Here is a 9,056-nt window from a genome sequence, read left to right on the forward strand (position 1 = left end):
TATGTATGTACATACAAACGAGCACCAATTAATTTTATTTAAAGAAATGGCGTGGCGTCTTATTCCGCTGTAGCAAACGTAGTACATAGGGCGACATCTAGATGTCATCTACCTCGCCCTATTCACTACAGCTGTCGCCCTATGCACTATGCTTTTTTATAAGAACTTTTCAAAGCTTTGCTTTGGTGATTTTCAATTTCATAGATTGTTTATAATGACTTTTGCTAAAATTTCAAAATCAAAAGTTATCAAAACAAATTCTATGGGACTGAGAAGTCTTATTTTCTAAGATGGACTAAAAACATTTATAAAAGCGTTGTATATTAAAAAGTTTTTTTATATTATTTTTTACCACTGACATCCCTACTTTCGACTAGCACCTTGTTGGTCTCGGGTTCAATTCAACGTGCCAAGGATTTTTTTGTAGCGAGTTTTTACCTTTTTTCTTATGCTTTGTTGCGATAAGGTAGCTAAGTAAAGATGGGCCAAGCGGTTTCCGAAATATTTGTGCCAATTTTTTTTTTTTAATTTCCATAAGTACTGCTTCAACTGGAAGATGTGGACGCTAAGATATGTAAAGAAAACATAATGGATATTCTCTTTACAATAACGGGCGCTTAGTTACAGCATATAGCGAGAAAGATTGTAGATAAAATAAAAGTCGTTTAATTTATTAGCAAAAAATAAGGATAAAAAGATCGAAAAGGATAAAGATTGTAAAAGATGGTAAAAAAGATAAAGATAAAATATTGCAAAAAGATTATTTTGGCTACAAATCATTTACTTTCATATTCAAATTAATCTCATGTTTCACTTATCCACCGACGGAGCGCCCATATCAACGTATCAAATTACTGTCGATAGAGAGAGAATCTCTCTATAGTAGGAGATCCGACAAGGGCAGAATCTGTTTAATGGATGAAATCTACTTTGTATGAAATTTAACGTATTAGGAAATATTTCGCGAGTGGGTTGGCAGAAAAAATCCTGGCCCGGATATTTTTAAATAAAAATAAAAAAATATAATATTTTTTTTTTTTTAATTTTGCACTCATTTGTTTAATTAACAAATTATACATATACACCAATCGAAAGCATAAAAGTGAAAGTACATACCGCTCATTGCGACAGCGTCACCGCCACCGTCCCCAACACCGTCAACGACGCTTCTGCGTCAAGTTTCACACAATTCGTTGCCATTGCGCCCGAAAAATCATAAACTCGCTGATTTCAGTTTTTCACTTCTTATATTAGGTTTTCCTCCTATTTTTTTTTTTCATTTCGGTTTTCCATCTATATATTAATACGCTAACATAAATTTTGTCTCCGTTCGTTTGGCGATTCCATTGGACCCGATTTCAAAACCAAGAACACCGTTGGAAAGACATTTTTCCGTAGATGAGCAGAGTTTTTATGGTTTCACAATTTGTTGAAAATTACGGCCAAAACCGTCGTTTAAGCATTTTCGAATTGTGCATAGATGTTGCTGCAACATGTTCAATTTGACATGTTTCGCATGTTGTTTCACTACAGAAATTAAGCTTTGAAATAAAGATAAATATGAAGATGGAGAAATAAATGATAACGCTCAAGTCAAATAAAAAGAAGGCAAAAGTGATGATAAGACGAAAATGGAGACAATGACAGATACATAAGAATTAGGGTAACTGAAAGGGTAAGAACATTTCTTGAATTTATGAAGTGAAACTTCTTTAGCGGCAGTTGGTTGGTTGGGAGTAAATTGTCAAATTCAAGGGGAATAATGCACATGGAAGTAGTTCTCAGCAGTTTAGTGGTTTGAGAATAAAAACAAAAACAAAGATGCCTAGAGGTACAGGCAAAAACGAAGATCAAAGTAAATTTAAACACTTTAAGGTAAAGTTGAAGAGGAATATGCAAAAATAAAGATATATATGAAGAAAAGAATGAGGATGAAGATCGATATTGTTATCGATATAAAACTATATTTTTATCGATATAATAATCGATATTGCTATCGATATTGTTATCGATACTGATATTAATTAAATAACCGCTATTGTAATTGATATAATAATCAATATAATAATCTATATTGTTATCGATACAATAATGAATATTGTTATCGGTATAATAATCGGTTAAATAATTGATTTTGTTATCGATTTAGTCATTTATATCGTTATCGATATGTACAATAATCGATACTGATGATTGTTATATTTATCGATGAATTCATCGATTTTGCAATCGTTGTATTTTTCTATATGTTTATGGATATTGTTATCGGTATTTTTATCGACACAATTATCAACAGGGTTATCGATATAATAATCGGAACATAGAATGTGATCACATTACATGACATCACATCACATTTTATCACATGATATGAAGAGACATCACATGATATTACATCACATAATATGATATCACATCACACGATATCACCTGACATAACATTATATGATATGACATCACATTATATGGCATGACATCACATGACTTGATATCACATGATATGACATCAGAGCTTATGACAACACATAACATCTTATCACGTCATCGCACCTCATCTCATCTACGTGAATAAAAACAAAGATGAAGACCAAGGTAAAGTTACCGTAAAGTTAACCAGAAACACCGTTGGAAAGGTAATTTTCTGTAGATGAAGAGAGTTTTTATAGTTTCGAAATGGGTTGAAAATCGTCGTTTAAAAATTTCCATATTTGTGTATGGTTGTTTTTGCAACCTGTTCAATTTAAGCTGTTTCGCATTTTGTTTTACTTCGTATTTGAAATTAAACTTTGAAATAAAGATAAATATGAAGATGAAGAAACAAGTGATAACAATGAAGACAAAAAAAGGCAAAAGTGAAGATAAAGACGAAAATTGAGATAAAGGCGAAAATGGAGACAATGAGAAATACATAAGAATTCGGTTCAAAGAGTTGAAATTTTCCGATAGGAATCGAAATAAAATCAGCCATAAAGGTTATTGAAATTTATCGAATCATCGAAGTTTATAATTATCGAAATTTATCCATGCTTATCGCAACGTATCGAATTATTCAAACTGATCAATGTTTACTAAGTTGTCGAAATTTATAGACACAGAAACTTAGTTGTCCAAATTTACGGATAGTTATCGAGCTATACAAACGTGTGGGATTAACGAAATTTGTCAAGTTAAATAAATGTATCAAGTTATCGATATTTATTGAATTATCATTATTTATAGACTTAACGAAATATATCCAGGTGTCGAAATGCATGGAGTTCTTTCAACTTACAGAGTTATCGATAATTATTGATCTACTGAAATTGGTTGGTTCAACAAAGCGAAGTTTATGGAATTTTCAAAATATATCGATTTATCAAAATTTCAAGGTTATAAGGGCTTATCGATTTATCACTGCTTATCGCATTAAATCGTCTTAACAGAGTGTAACGAGTTATGTTTAGATAGTTTTCGAAAAATGTGGAGATGTCAAAAGTAAAAATTTATAAAGGTATCCAAAGTTTTTGCATTTTTGAGTTATCGAAATTTATCGAGCCATCGAATTTCACAGTTATCGAAATTGGTCGAGTTAACGAATTTTGTTGAGTTATCGAATTTTAGTGTTCTTGAAATTCATCGAACTATCGATATGTATCAAATCATTGAAATTTATCGATAAACTTGAATGTATCGGGTCAATTCGAAGTCCAGCCGAAATCCTCCAAAGACCCTCTCAGATAAAAAAAAATTTGTTACGTTTTAGCAGAAGATTTTCCGGTTAGCTAATTTGTACTGTATAAGTAAGTATCGCTACGTGTTAAGTTAGAAAACCTCTCCAAGGCTTCTAAAACTAGAAAAACTGTCGAATTTCGACAGTAACTGGCACTCTAGTATATATTAAAACTTTCACAAACTGGAAAAATTTACGTTCAAACATGTAAACAAAACACTGTCAGTTGACACAATCGCATAAGCAAAATTGAGAGTTGAGCTAATTTGTGCGGCACCGTCTGCGTCAGCTTGTTCATGTAACTTATTTCATACAAATACACCGAATCAGCTTTTTTGACAACTGTCGGTGACGGTTACGCAATGGACGTTATGTACTTTCACTTTAAGGGCTATAGAATGTGTTAAATAGATGAGTGAAAATTGTTAGTGTTAGGTAGGCCAGGAAGAAATAGGCTTAACTCTTTAAACGCTAGTGTTACATATATGTAACGCTCGAATTTCGCGGACTAATATTGTTGTAAGGAAAATTTGTATTACATAACAAAGATTCACGAGTGTTACATATATGTTTCAGGTCGTACATACATCCCTTGATGAAGGTCGAAACTTTTTATTATGGGTTTTTGTACATATCCTCTCTTTTATTATCCTCCAAAATTTGGTTCCTATAAATTTCCTCTTTTGCTTTCGCGTTTAATGAGTTAATAGTGAAGGTAGTTTCAATGCACCACTTTTTGATTAAAAAGCAGATTTTTGACAATTGCTCTATTGTTAAAAATTCGAAGCGGTGTTACCCAATTGTACGTTTTTTGGTAGACAGGATTTTATATCATAAATTTGGAATTATATATAAAATAGTTTAATAACATTTACCGTTTAAAAGTAATTAAAATATTATCTTAAAAATGTTTAACTTTTACACTAAATAAGATAACCACTCCCAAAGACTTCATTTTTAGAATAATAAAATTTTAGTGAACATTTACATATATGTAAATATTTTTTAGTGTCTTTTGTCATCTGTAGCCCGTTTCTGTAACTTTGCGATAAAATAACCAATGATTTGTTAGCGCAAGGCTCGTATCGAAATCGTTATGAAAAGTGTTTCTGCAACTCAAAAAATTCACGATATGGTTGTGGTGAGTTGTTAACATATCGATGGTACGACTGGAATGAAAGGAACCATGTGTAATTTCTAGCGCGAAATTGTTTTGTTTACGTTAAATAAAAGTTGAATAAGTGCAATATTTATTATAAATCCGTCATTTGTTTGCACATATTTTGATTAGTAAACAAGTAAAAGTATATGGGTATATTTATGCATACATACATCCCGAATCCCGGGAGTTCCGAGCACCTTCTTGAGTCCCGAAATCCCGGGATCCGGGAACCGGGATATAACTTATTTTACGACCAAATTAAAATAAAACAAAATTCAGACACTGTAATGGCATAAAAGAGTTATAAAATTGCAACCCTACAAATAGTCAAATAATATCGAGCCCTAACCGCCAAAATAACGTAAGCGACGTTTTTTTCAAAATTTTCCTTTTTATGCAGAAATGCATCTAGATGCTCTAGGAATATTTCTGCATCAAAAACAAAATTTTGAAAAAAATGTCGCTAACGTTATTTTGGCGGTTAGGGCTCGATATATGTATCACTCACAATTCTAACACTGATATTATTCTATATTAAAACATATCGTCCCGTTTCTGCCTTAACCTCGTATCTGCAATAGAGGTAATTTAGAGAGTGTAAGAAAAAATGCTTAATTTCTTCCCCTAGGATACAATCAACGCATTTTTTACTTAATATTTCTAGTGTGAGCACCTTCATTAAGTCTTTGTTCAATTTTCAAATAGTGTGACGCTTAAACAGCTGTTATAAGTGGGAATATTAGTTTTCCATAAATGGGGCATTCTTTTTCATATCGGACACCAAATTTGGTGTCACAATTTCGATTGGCTGCAATTTTTTTGTTCTTCGGATATATCGCACACTAAATCAAAAACCGTCACAACTCAAAAAATCCTAAATGTTCAGGAGAGGCAAAAAACTGTTGATGCTGCGCAATCGATGCAAGCAAAATTAAAAAGTTTTAGTAGTATTTTTTCAGTTAAAGAAGATAGTAATGAAGAAGAAATTTTCGCGGACGTTGAGTATACGGTCTGTGAACTGTTTTATGGAAAAAAATAAATTTTAACAAATTTCGAGTTGTGCCGGTTTTTTATTTAGGGTGCGATATGTATCTATGATCTGTCAAAGTTTGGATTTTTGCGTGATTCTGACTAATAATGTACCTTTTAAAATTGTTATATCTCAGGTTCTGCTCATCACCGTTTTAAAGCTAGAAATACTGGCTTCGTGGTCATGATTGTCCTAAGGTTAACTTAGCTATTAACAGTTGAACTTTTTGAAGTTTTTTTGCATAGTGAAGACCAGTAAATTTGGGATTTAAAATTTCACCATCGTAATTCTTGTTTAATTCTCACACTCTCACAGAATAAACCTTCTCGTCATAAAAAAAAAAATATTTCAAAAATAGTTCTTGAAAAACGTCTATTTTTTGAAACAATTTGTTCTATAGAGATTTAAACAAAGATTTAGATAGTGTAATTTTAAATCCCAAATTTACTGATCTGCACTATGCAAATCAACTTCAAAAAGTTCAACTGTTAATAGCCAAGTTAACCTTATGACAATCATGACCATCTTATGTATAGAAATATTAAGCCCGTTTCCTTACGTTTGAAACGACGTTAGGATGAAGCCTCTACGATGAGCTGAACCCGACATATAACAATTTGAAGAAGTACATGAATGGTCAGAATCACAAAGAAATACGAACTTTGACGCACTCACATCTCCGAAGAAAAGAAGGAAAAAAATCCACAAATACGCTTTAGGTTATTTCATATATAGAACCCATTAAAAAATTTTAAGCGAAGCGGAGACATGACATAATTTTTTTACGAAATCCGTCCGACTTGTATTTATACATAATATATATGTATATACCAGAGTTGTGAAAAATGCATTAGATTTTTTAATGCATAGCATTTTAATGTAAATGAAAAAGATAATGCATTAATTTTTGATATTTAATGTAAATGAAAATTTCAATGCATTAATTCCGAAGAAATAATGCTAATGATTTTTTTTGTATTATCATTCAAATGTTTAAATGAATGAATAATTTATTGCATTAAAATTATAACAAGCATTAAAAACCCATTAACTAATTTTATTTTGAAGTAAAAATTCTTTGTTGACGTTGAGGGTAGAATTTTAAGGTCAAAAAAGATAGTGACGGACGTAAGGCTGGTTTTCACTATGTCAAGTTCAATGGAATTTGTCGTTAAATAGGTAAAATCACATTGTCAAAAGGAACTAAAAAACGGTTTATTGATTGATTTAGATCAGAGTAGGTCCTCAGTCGTGTACATGCGCTGCTAAACTGGCTATCTCGCCGTTTTTGGCTCATACTTAATATGTGTAATCGGTATGCATCAACAATCAACATAAAAATCTACAAAAGCACTCTGCGTTGCATGTACATTGGCTTTCATTTTCATAAAACATCTAACAATGTTTAGAAGAATTTTTCTACAAATACACATAATATAATGAAGCTGAAAAAACTATTAGTAATTATTCCAATTATTCTACTAGAAAAAAAATTAATGGTTTTTAATAATGCAAACGAGCAAAAGTATTAAACATTTTAGGGCATTAAAATTTTTTCATTAGCATTAGCTTGGATAATTTTGAAAGAAAAACTCATTAGCATTACATTTTCCAGAATTAATGCATTGAAATATTCATTTGCATTAAATTTCATAAATTAATGCATTCATTTTTTACATTAACGTTATTGTTTTAGATACCATTAATGCATTAAAAAATTAATGCATTTTTCACAACTCTGGTATATACCGTATGCCATTGTAAAGATGATCTCTTATTTTTTACTTTTTGTAAAAATTACTGCCGCTGCAATGTGAATGAATTTCAGTTCCATAGTTTATTTGGTTTGTAATTACCCTTTTAAACTTTTATAAATTAAAGACATTTATATTTCTTTGGTTAAAAACACAAATTTACATTTTTACAAAGACTACAAAACTAGTTTATTAGCATATTTAAATTGATGGTAATAATATCCCGAAATTTCCCGGGATCCCGGGTTTACCAATTTAAGACCCCGAAGTCCGGGATTTGATGCCTTAGTTATAATCCCTAAGCGCGGCCGAAGGCCGCCTACTCATAAAGAAGTTTTGCGCAAAAATACTTCCACCCCCTTTTTCCGGCAACACAGAAAGTAGAATTCCACTTCGTAAGGGTAATAATCAGAGACAATAACGGTTATAAGAAATAAAATTAAATATTGCTCCATAATTATTATTGAACAATGGAAAAGTGGTTTTCGTCCCGCGGGACGATTATTTCAAGACGAATATTATTTACGCCTTCTCATTATAATTATATGGGCTTTTTATTTTTTTTCGTCTCTCGGGACGATTATTTCAAGACGAATATGATTTACGTCTTCTCATAATAATTATATAGGCATTTTATTTTTTCTCGTCACTCGGGACGTTTATTTCAAGATGAATATGATTTACGTCTTTTCATAATAATTATATAGGCTTTTTATTTGTTTTCGTCTCTCGGGACGATTATTTCAAGACGAATATGATTTACGTCTTCTCAATAATTACATGGGCTTTTTATTTTTACTTTTTTTCGTCTCTCGGGACTTTTATTTCATGACGAATATGATTTACGTCTTCACATAATAATCATATGGGACTTTTATTGAATTAAAATTTCTTTATCTAGTTCGGAGACTTAGGGCCGTTAACTTATCTATTTTCAAGTAATTCTATGGAATTTTCTGTAGTTAAGTTTAACTAATGAATGAAATAAATGAATAAACTATAGCTTAACACAAATACTTTAAGGGCCCTTAAAGCGTTAAATATATTTATTTATAAATATACATATTAAAGGGTTTTGCTTTTACGAGGTTTTGGTTCTTTGAAAAGTGTTGCCAGATGTTAGGAAATCAAATGCAAATAATCGAGTTCGGAGATGTTTACGTAAAATATTTAACCCACCGTCACCAGATCTGCACCGAGAATTGAAGAGATTGGTATGTAGAAGTGCAATACGGTTTTATTTTTCAGAAAAGGGTTGCCACATATTAGAAATTAAATTCGAATCATATTCAAATTCAAATCTATTAAGAAAAACGTGGGACGTAAATCATATTCGTCTTGAAATAAACGTCCACAGAAACGAAAAAAAAGAAAAAGCCCATATAATTATTATGAGAAGAC

General features: G+C 31.2%; 1 long non-coding RNA gene across 1 annotated transcript in view; it reads right to left on the bottom strand.

Moving 5' to 3' along the window:
* Positions 1–5,203, bottom strand: part of LOC108363914 (uncharacterized) — an 11,109-nt gene extending 5,906 nt beyond the window's left edge. Inside the window, exons 1-2 of the long non-coding RNA XR_001847672.1 lie at positions 5,193–5,203; positions 3,395–3,396 (exon numbers count right to left, since the gene is read on the bottom strand). This is a non-coding gene — a long non-coding RNA (uncharacterized LOC108363914). The remainder of the gene's footprint in view (positions 1–3,394; positions 3,397–5,192) is intronic.
* Between the last annotated feature and the right edge of the window lie 3,853 nt (positions 5,204–9,056).

The sequence above is a fragment of the Rhagoletis zephyria genome, unplaced genomic scaffold (genome assembly GCF_001687245.7).
Source record: "Rhagoletis zephyria isolate East Lansing unplaced genomic scaffold, Rhagoletis_zephyria_1.1 Rzeph_scaffold_01408, whole genome shotgun sequence".
In the NCBI taxonomy this organism is placed as follows: domain Eukaryota; kingdom Metazoa; phylum Arthropoda; class Insecta; order Diptera; family Tephritidae; genus Rhagoletis; species Rhagoletis zephyria.